The sequence below is a fragment of the Scyliorhinus canicula genome, chromosome 15, assembly GCF_902713615.1.
Source record: "Scyliorhinus canicula chromosome 15, sScyCan1.1, whole genome shotgun sequence".
NCBI lineage: Eukaryota > Metazoa > Chordata > Chondrichthyes > Carcharhiniformes > Scyliorhinidae > Scyliorhinus > Scyliorhinus canicula.
The window spans coordinates 114513876-114526195 of NC_052160.1; the positions used below are offsets into that span (position 1 = coordinate 114513876).

General features: G+C 44.2%; 1 protein-coding gene across 4 annotated transcripts in view; it reads right to left on the reverse strand.

Annotated features, from left to right (window-relative positions):
- The window catches only part of LOC119978592 (chemokine-like protein TAFA-5), a 616915-nt gene that overhangs the window by 233772 nt on the left and 370823 nt on the right, over nucleotides 1-12320 (reverse strand). The gene's annotated exons all lie outside the window — the stretch shown is intronic.

Here is a 12320-nt window from a genome sequence, read left to right on the forward strand (position 1 = left end):
ATTCTTGAATGTAATTTTGATATTTATTACCTGGGCACAATACTTGAAATTGTCCTCTATCCCCATGCTTCCAATCTTGGCTTTTCCAATTTTTAGAGACATTTATCTTGGCTTCGGCATACTTATGTCCAAAAGACTCATTGTGGCCTGGATTCTCTGCTTTGCGACGCCAGAAACGTGAATCATAGATATCATAAAATTTACAGTGCAGAAGGAGGCCATTCGGCCCATCGAGTCTGCACCGGCTCTTGGAAAGAGCACCCCACCCAAGGTCAACACCTCCACCTTATCCCCATAACCCAGTAACCCCATCCAACACTAAGGGCAATTTATCATGCCAATCCACCTAACCTGCACATCTTTGGACTGTGGGAGGAAACCGGAGCACCCGGAGGAAACCCACGCAGACACGGGGAGGATGTGCAGACTCGGAACAGACAGTGACCCAAGCCGGAATCGAACCTGGGACCCTGGAGCTATGAAGCAATTGTGCGATCCACAAGGCTACCGTGCTGCCCAATCGTGATCGGTTGAAGAGTCAGGTAAAATTGAAAAAAAAAGAGGTTTGCACCTGTTGTAGATTCCAACGCAACGTTCCACTCCCTCGATGACTGCCATATCGATGTTGGCGCGCCGCATCCCGCATCACCAGATACATGTAAAACCATAATTTGCATGGGTTTTAATATCATTAGCGGCGTGGAGAATTTATGCTCCAGCCTTCCGCGAAGCCCGCACCTCACAGGTGGAAGTCCCATGGGTGCGAATTAGAACAAGTATTCACAAGTCTCAAAACTTGTCGGGCTTGCTGGAGGGGGTGGGGGGGGGGGGGGGGGGGGTGGGGGGGGGGGGGGGGGCTACCCGGTCGGGGGCAGTAGCAGGGAACTACTTGGTGCCAAGTTCGTCGACATGGGATTGGTCATTGGTGCATGTCCTGCGAATATTCAGAGAGGGTCTGGTCAACTGGGAGCCCATCCAGGATGCCTCTCTGGATATCCTCATACACCAGCTGTTTCATCAAGAGGATGGGCGTGGCCAAGCTCAATCCACCAGGGCTAATCAGGTGTTGAGGCCCCTTGGAATTGCTTCCCCACTGCAGAGGAAGTAGGGGATTAGCAGAGCTCACCCCAACCAGAGGACAATTGCACTATGGGCTTTGGGACCATCCCTGGTTCTCTGCCTGTCTCAGGCCAGAGGCTTCACCAGTGACCCCACTCCTCAGTATCACGAGCTGTCCCCTCCTGATGAGACTAGCAGCCTTGACTGCCTCTGCCACCATCTCCCAGACGCTGTTCAGGAGGGCAGGCTTGAGTCTCCGGACCAGTTACCGTGACCCAAAATGATAAGATAGGTTGTTATCATGGGATGAGATGGGGAAAGGGAAGATCACTTCCAATCAACACACAAACGTGGCATCATTCAGACCGGCTCTTCGTTTTTGGGATGGCGACCTCACAAGGCTCCTCGACGATGTGGATGAGAGCCTGGCCACCCTGTTCTGGAACTGGAAGATCAAAAGCATTAGTTTGAAGTAGAAACTTCATCTAGTACAGAATTATAAGAGCTGAAAATATAACAGCTGGAGAAAAAACAGGTCCCTATCTATCCCCTAATGCAAATTTCTAAACTTTACTTATAACCAGTTCTTGATTGATGAAAGTAAGACTCTGCCAATGACCTCATTAAGGCTATGTTGAAAATAAACAAATAGCAAACTCAAAACCTTGGCAAACATTCCCACAAGCTCTTAATATTATATAATTTCCATTAAATCAAAAATTCATATTGAAAAATGAAAAGGTTGGTTAAGGTTCTTAAACAATAGAGAGTATTTTCTTTTCAGAGCTTTGCAAGTTTCCATTCTATTGTATGACTGATAATAGTTTCAAAGTTGAATGTGAGGACCTCAGAGGGAGAGAAGTCAAATGTTGAGGAGAAGAAAGAACTGAACCATTCCTACAACCAATGGAAAGCAGAGTACAATCTTATCCTCACTATTAAAGAGCAACTGTTGTATTTTGAAGGTTGCATTTTGCAGATAACAAGTAACAGAAGCAAAAGTTCATGAAATGTGAGCTAGAAAAGGACAAAACTCCAAGAGGCTGTCTTGCTCTGTCCCATCCCAAACTGGGGGGTAGTCCGACTATTAGAAATTTGACGTTGAATTGTTTCCCTGGATATTCTACCAACATTTCTGTCAGGCTATTTAAAGGAGGAGGCCACATATCAATCGCATTGAGCCATGATGCTTGTTTAGAGAACTAATGCACCATAACAATTCTGTGATTATGTTAATATATATGAAACTGTACATTATAATTCTAAACTTCCTGCTCTCCAATTTATTTATGTATATTGATGTATGTTAATGTGTGTTGGCTCTTTTAGGTTATTTGCAGATGCTGCAACTTCATTACTTAATTAGATAAAAAGACAAATATTAATGTTGAAAACATTGCTGTACTCCAGCCCACAAGAGTGGAGTAGATTGATGAATTTATTGTTGGTTGACAAATCTTCGCAGTGCTTTCAGATTCCAACGTACACAGAGTTACATTGCAAGCACAATCAATAGTTCCCTCTTCAAAGTATTGTATTTTATCGCTGGCTTTTAAAGCAGACCAAGGCAGGACAGCAGCACAGTTCAATTCCCATACCAGCCTCCGTGAACAGGCACCAGAATGTGACGACAGGGGCTTTTCACAGTAACTTCATTTGAAGCTTACTTGTGACAATAAGCGATTTTCATTTTATTTTTTCATTTCATTTCATTTCATTTGGTATACCTATGTATTTATAAATTACCTGCACAATCGCTTATGTTAAGATCCCAGCTGATGTTACTATTGAACAGTCAGGCCCCAGAGTGGAACGCGGGAACAAAGTCTTGTAACGAGCGCATTTAGCCGCATGTTTTCCGACGCTCATAGCACCGAGAAACACAATGCTATAAAACGGCACCCGGGTTAGATATGTGGCATCAGCGTGGAACGGGCGCGAGATCGCAACACCCCAACCATCCCCAGCCCCAACACACATAGGGGGATCCTCAGGAGGCCCCCCACCCTCACCCCCCCAACACCTGCGCAGGGCATTCCCCGGCCTGATCGCCAGCATGCAAAAAATGGCAGCTTGGCATCGCTGGTGGGATTTACATTGCAACGGCTTGCAAGATCGCATTAGATCTCGCAAGGCGTTGCAAGCCAGGTGGATCCAGGGTTCGGGGTATCCCAGCTTCTATCGGCCCTTCTATCGGCGGGGTATCCCAGCTTCTGCATCATGTCATGCTGTTTTTTGGGTGTAGCATGGCCGATCGCGCCCTGTAACTTTTATTTTTTGGTTCAGAGACGTGGATGAGCAGTCACAGGACTGCCGATGACCATTTCACAAAAGAATAAAACATGTATTAAACAAGAAAGGATGAACTATGATACACTACTCCTTCATCCCAGTTACACCTTTATAGATAAGTACAGATTTATGAGGATAGCAAACTTTACCTTACTCTCTAATGTTCTCAATAGGTAAATAGTCTATATAAGCCAATGGGCAAATTCTGGTCAGACACACCACACTCTGAAACGAAGTGGCATCTGCCATCCTATACAACTCTATGGATTTCTTATCAAATCGCCCCAGATGCTTGTTACACTGTGAGATGACTGAGCTCACTGGAACCCTGACTTTCACACAATGCTTTCCAAACTTCACATCAAAGAACCTGCTTTAGAATCTACTCGATACAAGTCTTTCTCTCAGATGCCTACACCAGGGTCCACACCGAGGACTTCAACCTCTCCTTTTGGCATTCCTCTGCCCTGGATCACCATGGGAACTCAAGCTTCCATGCAATTTCTCAGGTACCCAGCGATGCCAACAGAACACTACTGCTCACAGGCTGTATTAAGTTGTCACCAATCTTAGGATCACAATGAATGTCTGTCTTCTCACTTAGCCGACTTTAAATCTGCTTTGAGCAGCTGTCCTTTTAATTCAGAGCCCTTTCTCTGCTCTTTGCTTTAACTTCACCGAACAGGACCATGTTTCTTTAACTTCAGTCTTCCTGGAACCTTTTTCTGTTCCATTCCCTAGTTTCTGGAACTTTCCGTTCTTTAGGTCCTGGATCCTGCTGTCTGTGCCTCTGTGAGGTCCTGCCTGTCCTGGCAGTTTCTGCGGCATGTTTCTTGTCCCTGGGTTACCTCGTTCAAACTGAAAACGCAAGTGCTTCTGCTTTTCAGTGTGAGACTCTGGTTGCTAAGCAACAGCTAAGTTTGTTTTAAACCCCTGCAATTGCTTTTAAATGACGATGCAGGCAAAGTCTGAAGTGAAACTAAAACCTGTACACTTTTAAGCACATTTGTTTGACATGAACCTAAACTGAAGTTTTGACTCTGTCTTAGCACGCAAATGCAGAAAGACAATTTGAGCTCAGACTTGAAACTATACTTTATTTCTAGCACACATAAGCAAATATAAATTACTTAACCTACCATTACCTCTTGAGAGTTATATGTCGGGTTTTCCAAAACCTACTTCAAAAAGTTAAAATTTGGAGCTCTACAGAGGAATATGAGAACATGAGAATAGGCCAGAGACAGATGCAACTCAACATGCAAAGATAATTATGCAGCTTCTACAGAAAGGGGAGTGACTATCATTCATCTCCCTGAGCAGAAGTAAATCTCCACCAGAGCTTTGCAATTTCAATATTTTAAGGTGCTTGGGTAGGTTCTGTCATCATCTTGAGTTTCATTCATTGATCTGATGAATATATTGTTATCATGAAGACAGCCAACAATGCCCAATATCACAGACAAAAAATAATTGCATAACCCTTCTATGAGGATGCACGTCTCCAAAGACAAGTGAAAGCTCTCCTCTCAATTCAAGTTATTTTTGTTCTTGTGGTCCAGCGATAAGTGCTCATGTACCACTACATCAGTGAAAACTGCAAAATGCTAGCTTGTGAATGAAGAAAAATTATGGAACTTTTTGCCAAGAAAGAGATTACCTTGAACCCAAAGTTGTCTGAATTCCGCAGAAATCTGAAACTTAGAAATGACTCAAGCTATTTAAGATTTTCAATTTAATTCACGTCTCACTCCAAACGTCAAGCTACGCGTTGGCAGACAAAGAAGTAAATGAAACCCTTAACTGCATAATTTATCTAGCTGCAGTCATATTTTCCTATATTTGAGAATACAGCAACAAAGATAAAGTTTTCAGTCCAAATGCTACGCTGGTAAGAAAAAAAAACCTTCCAGTACTACATTCCAGCTGTTTTTCAACTTCTACCAAATGTATGAGACCGTTGTTTTGAAACTACATCTTTGGTTGGAATGATGCCTCTTTGCCTTAATCCCTTATTTATAATTTTGTGTCAGTTATAATTTTACAGCTTTCTCTAACCCAGTTTTGCTTTGATCATCCATGGAATTCAGAAGATTGAAGGAAAGATTTGATTCAATGAGCAATAGAATTGAGAGGACTATAGCACATCTGCCAGCTACTTATTTCTTCGCCAAATTGTCTGAAGTATTGCACTCCATTATCCATGGAGTTCCCTACTCTCAGCTCCCCAGTGTTATACTCAGTGGGCTGGATTCTCCGTCATCGGGATGCTCCATTTTGCCGGTAGGCCGGGGGTTTTCCCGGCGGCCAGAGTTTTAGCTGCGCATTTGATACATGGTTGTATTGTTGGACATGAAAAATAAGCACAGCAAGAAGTCTTACAACACCAGGTTAAAGTCCAACAGGTTTGTTTCACACACTAGCTTTCGGAGCACTGCTCCTTCCACAGGTGAATGAAGGGGTATGTTACTGAAACATATATACAGACAAATTCAAAGATGCCAGACAATGCTTAGAATGCAAGCATTTGCAGGTAATCAAGTCTTTACAGATCCAGAGATAGGGGTAACCCCAGGTTAAAGAGGTGTGAATTGTCTCAAGCCAGGACAGTTGGTAGGATTTCTCAAACGCAGGCCAGATGGTGGGGGGTGAATGTAATGCGACATGAATCCCAGGTCCCGGTTGAGGCTGCACTCATGTGTGCGAAACTTGGCTATAAGTTTCTGCTCGGCAATTCTGCGTTGTTGCGCGTCCTGAAGGCCGCCTTGGAGAACGCTTACCCGGAGATCAGAGGCTGAATGCCCTTGACTGCTGAAGTGTTCCCCGACTGAAAGGGAACATTCCTGCCTGGTGATTGTCGCGCGATTCCCGTTCATGTCGCAGCGTCTGCATGGTCTCGCCAATGTACCATGCTTAGGGACATCCTTTTCTGCAGCGTATGAGGCAGCCACCCGGGGCCTCCCTCCACCAGGTACTGTTACGCCTGATCCACGTTTGTATGGATCAGTGCTAAACGATGCCGTGGCGAGGCATCCCAGACACGGCCATTCGTTCCCGGGCCTCAGGAGAATCAGGCAGCAAAATATTTAAATAAACTTAATGGCTCAATTAAATATGTATATCTGGATCTCACCCAGCAGTGGTGAGATCCATATTGCGCCACGCTTCACCGTCCCTGCCACAGCGCAAAATCCAGCCACAGGCCAACCTTCCCTCCCAATGGACAGAGGTGAGAGGCAAATCAGACTGGCGGCCCAGCGGCACAGTGGTTGGCACTGCTGCCTGGGACTCAGGTTCAATTCCAGCCTTGGATGACTGTCTGTGTGAAGTTTGCACGTTCTCCCCTTATCTGAGTGGGTTTCCTCCGGATGCTCCGATTCCCTGCCACAGTCCAATGATGTGCAGGTCTGGTGGATTGGCCATGCTAAATTGCCACTTCGTGTCCTGGGAAATGCAGGTTAGAAGCGGTTACAGGGAAAGGGCGGGCGAGTGGACCTCAGTAGGGTGCTCTTTCAGAGAGTCAGTGCAGACTCAATGGGCCAAGTGGCCTCCTTCTGTACTGTAGGGATTCTATGGTTCTTTGGCGGTGCAAAGGTTTTTAATGGTTTCTGTTTACAGATTGTGCCCTCTTCCCCCGACTATCTCTATTCAACTCATGTCAACTTATGTGTCTTCTGTCTTTCTGATTTTCCTTCTAGATGTTCCCCCAGGCTGCACATATGGAATGGAAGTGGCCTTTTGCTTTGTCTCACCTCTGCCCTGTGATGGCCTTGCCGGCCGTCCTCTAAGAACAAAATGGAAGGTCTGTGATAAGGCAGATGATGGGAGATATTAAATGGCAAAAGAGTTGGTGGGACAGAGACAAAGAGAGTAATAATGGGACAAGTAAAGAAACAAAAGATGGGTCCAGAGGAACGCTGGATGAATCCAGCATTTTCTGCTTTTATTTTTTACTTAACCTAAACAGCTCCCTAAATTCTGACGTCTTTGTCCTCCTAGCCTCACTACCTCCCATAATTATTTGACCCGTATCCAAGTCTGCTTTCTTCATCCAAGTATGCTTGCTACTGCAGAACCTTCGGATCCTGCCATTGGACAGCACTCACTGAACAATCCCGAGTGTGCTAACAATTACACTAACAATCAATTTAAGATTATCACTTAGGCTTGCAATGTAGTCCATTTATGTTTGCTAGAAACTACATATATTTAAACACAGGAAACTTCCCTCTAGTCAAAATAAATAAAATAATAAGGGACAATGGTCTGTTGGTGCATTCTCCATGGCAATGCCTCAACCAATCAGAGTCAACCTGCCAACCAATCAGTTCCCTTTTCTCATGCAGTACGAACGTTTTTTCTCTTTGAAATTTGGCGTTCTTAAGTCTATACTGATGAGTGCAAGACGAAAAGCTTCGACAACACGCTTCTTGATTCACATTGTGTTGTAATTGAATAGCTATCAACTGAACTCAAAACGAAAATGTCAGTCTTCTTGCTTTAAATCCACCGATTGACACTAACCTGTCTGCAATGCACAAAAGAGCAAATTCCTGACCCGTATTATTCATCACCATCACTCTGCTAAGGATACCACATTGCTCAAAGTAATCCACCATCCCTGAGAATCAATAATGAGGGTAGGTGTTTGGTAACTAGATCTGCAAATCAGAAATCACTTCCCTGTGACCCACAACATAAGCTAGCTATGGTTCAGTTGTCGTGTATGACAGTATGAGTGCTTGAGGTTTGATTCTGTCACAAATCATTGGCTGCTTTGTAAATTATTCCCTCATTTTCATTTAGTGGTCCTGCCGCTGAAATGATTGTGCGAAAACAAGGAAATCTCATTTGTTTTCTGCCTTTTTTAAATATTAGTTTCAGACTTTGGGCTTTAAAATAGAATAGATGATCTAAGTTCTATAAGCTTTGCTTATAGCAACGCCCCAGACCTCCAGTTTGACTTCTTTCTATGGAGTCCTCCTGTGAAAATAGCCGAATTCCTTTGTGCCCAACAATTCCACTTTCTTTTTCAATTCAATCAATCTACTAATTACAAACTACTTTGTCAACACCATTTCAACTAACATGCTACCCAGAGGCAAGCACAGCTTTGAGATGAAATATAGCTTTTACATACCGCATCACTCTAATTGACATTTACAGATACTCAGTGCTACACTGGAAGGGTAAAAAGGATAAGGGCATCATTATAAATATATTAGTACAAAGCGGTTTGATGGCAAAGTCTTCCGATTCAAAGCGAAAAGAACTTTCATTTATATACTGTCTTTCACATTTTCAAGATATCCCTAAGCATTTTACATCCAATTAATTATTTGTCGAAGTGGAATCGCTGTTGTGTGTACGCAAACACAGCAGTCAATTTGCACTAAGCCAAGCTTCACAAATGGCAATGGGATAAATTATTGGTTCACTTATTTTGATAATGCTGGTTGATGCATAAATGCACCCCCCCACCCCAAATCACCCCCCCCCCCCCCCCCCCCAGAGCTCTTCAATTCAATTAAAAAAGATGGGGCTCAGTTTTACATCACATCCAAAATAATAACACCACTGACAATGCAGCGTACTCTCAGCACTGGACTGAAGGGCCAGCTGAAATAATGTTCAAAATATTGCTTCCCCCTAGTAGCCAACAGGTGGTGGGTCCTCCCCCCACCAACCCCCAGCCTTCACTGACACCTGAAGCACTGCAGGTGGCAGGCAGCTTGCCTGCCTTGGGCCAATTGAAGCCTTTATTTGACCAATCAGCGGTCACTTAACGGGCTCTTCCCACCATTGTGGTATTTTACCTGTGCTGGAGTGGCCCCTGCCATCTGGTGTCCCTGCAGCAGGAACCAGAGGGATGGAGGAGTGAATCTGATCTTGTACCATTCAGAGGACCTCCCCTGCTGTAAAAAACTCACCCACCAAACCTCTTTGCTGACTTGTCTCTTTACTAAACTGGTCCCTGTGGGCCCATCCCACTTCTCTGAATGTCAACACCATTTCAACTAATATGCGGCCCAGAGGCAAGCACAGTTTTGTGATGAGGGTCTCCAGCAATGCTCCTCATTGAGAAGTTGCAGTCCCAGCAATAGCCACCACTGCTGGCAGTGTTGCTGGAACTGAAGAGCTGCCACCTCTCTGATTCGCTGGTAGCTGCGGGAGGTGGGATATGCTGCCTTCGAGGTGTGGAAGCTATGACTTCCAGCAACTAATTGCCTGAGCCATGCAAAATAGTGTTGTGCCTTCCAGTGCAGATAGAGGCAGACTAGCCCCTAACTGGTGGTTGGTTCTTCTTATCTGCATCAAATCCTGGCCTATGAGTTCCAATTACTTCTGACGTAGAATCATAGAATCCCTACAGTGCAGAAGGAGGCCATTTGGCCCATTGGATCTGCACAGACCCTCCAAAAGAACACTCTGCTCAGACCAACTCCCCAGTCCACCCCATCCTATCCCCGTAGCATAACCTGCACATCCCTGGACACTAAAGGACAATTTAGCATGGTCAATCCACCTAACCTGCACATCTTTGGACTGTGGGAGGAAACCGGAGCATCCAGAGGAAACCCATGCAAACACAGGGAGAAAGTGCAAACTCCACACACTCAGTCACCCGAGGCCGGAATCGAACCTGGGTCCCTGGCGCTATGAAGCAGCAGTGCTCACCCTAACGTAGGGTTAGGTGAATGCCACTGAGTCAAACTTACATGTTACCCATTCTCTCGCAGCACTGAATAGGTTTCGCCTTCTTGCAAGAGGAAACTAAAAGAGTACAGTGAATGGTGTACAAATGAGCATTTATTGAGGGCTCCTAATAACTTTCTTGCCAAAGTATAGACGATGCACTCTGAATCCACGGGAGCTGGCAAATTATCAACAACAGATTGTCTTTGATGCCCTTTCGCAGTCATAATGGGTGTTGGAAAGCTGTGGCCCCTACACTTGCACTTAATTCGGGGTTCACTGGTGCATCCCCTTGCAGCGTGTACCGGCTGTCCAAATTCTTGCAAAGTCTTCTTCAGGGGATGGTTCTTGTAATTCTTACATTCTTGTAATGCAGAACAAGGCAGCAGTGCAGGTTCAATTCCCATACCGGCCTCCCCGAACAGGCGCCGGAATGTGGCGACGAGGGGCTTTTCACAGTAGTGGACTTCATTGAAGTCCACTTGTGACAATAAGCTATTATTATAGGTCAGTGAATGACGAACAATGTGAAGTGGCAGCGGGTTTTGTGAAAAAAATGGCTTCTGTGGAATATGGGGTTCCTTTCCTGTCATGCACAATGACAATGAGTTCGCTCTATCAAAAGGATCGAATGCTTGCACCCCCTCTATCTCAGGATTTAAATGCATTGACCAATGTATATACTTTTTTTACTGGCACTTAATACTGCTGAATAGAATTGGTAAAATACCTCCAGGCGCTGTGAGACATAGCACATTGGTGCCCATTCATACATGATGAATAAAATTCAGCTCATTGTACAATATTGCTTCAGCATATTTTTCACATTCATTTCCAGCCACTATGGGGAAATTGGAGCTTCATGCAGCGGCCAATGAGAAAAACTCCAGCCGTCAAACGTGTAAGACAGCACAAAGATACTTGGAAATGGGAGTTTATTTGACTGGGAAAAGAAATCAGGGAGAGAAACCAATAAAGAAGTAAACAAACCTGTCACATAGCAACAGAGATCAAATGCATTGCCCCTAGATCAGGTCTAAATCTCAGGGAAATTGGATAAACATGCAACAACGCAAGAAACTGGGCAATGATTTGTATTATTGGTATTTCAGTTTAAATGAGATCAATCTCGGTTGACGTTGATTCCCAATAATTTATTTGCGGGTCCTCCTACTTGGCCAGCGCTATAATCTTGGCAGAAGATCAGTGAAGACGTTATTTATGAGGTGCACCCAGGGTCTTCACTGACCTTCTGCTGAAGCCATGACATACGCAGGGGAATCACGAGAAAAATCCCCACGTATGTTTTAATTGGTAAAATAGAGTCAGCTTCACCAGGCTGTCTTTTTTCTCTTCCTGTTTTATGCTTCAAGTGACTGTGATTTCTGAATTGGAGTTCAGGCATCCTGAGCTCTCCTGAATTCAGATTTGAGTGGCAAAATTACTATTTAAAGTTATAAAAGTACTTATTTTCTATTAATAAATTTGTAAAAAAAAAGGGAGAAGATGTATGGTGAATAATGGATAGAAGTGCAAGTTCCTCAAGTCCCCAGACAGTATATTGACATTACCCTAATAAGAGATATGAGCATGTGTGGAGGAACTGTCAGAGGAAACCAGGAAAGCAGAAAACAAATGCAATCTTCCTTCTTTCAGCCCTTCTTCACCTTGAGGATTGAATGAAAATTAAAAATTCGGGTGAACAAATGATCGATAATGCTCACTTGGCATTTTTGCTTTAATTGTGGCAGCCTTTGTACTGCAATTTTTAAGCACCAGAACAAGAAGATTTTTTTTGTTAACTGCTCAAAACATTGTTACTGCATCGTGAACAAGTCAAAATTTGGATGTAAATTGATGCCCATTCAGAATGTGCGGACTCGGTGGACATAACTCAGGAAGCACACAAACTATTGAGGCAATTGTGCACAAAACCAGCACAACCTGGAACAATGTGGATCTTACTTCATTGAGTGTGCTAACAACTACAAGGTGTTGGCGTTCTTAAACGTGTCATGGGCACACCAAATGTCTGTCACATTCCTCTGCTTTGTCTGGAATATCCTGCTCTTGCTCTGTCAGAGAAGTGAAATATTTCTTTGCCCCCCCAAGTGGTTGGTACATCTGCTGGGGCTGAAACGCAAAAACTACAAGAGGGAAAGCAAACAGCAGGGTTGCTGACAGAGCAACGAAAAATAAATAATGGGGGGTGGGGGTGGGGGGGATAATCTGAACAGAAGGTTGATTATTAATTGGATACTTGTACATCCATC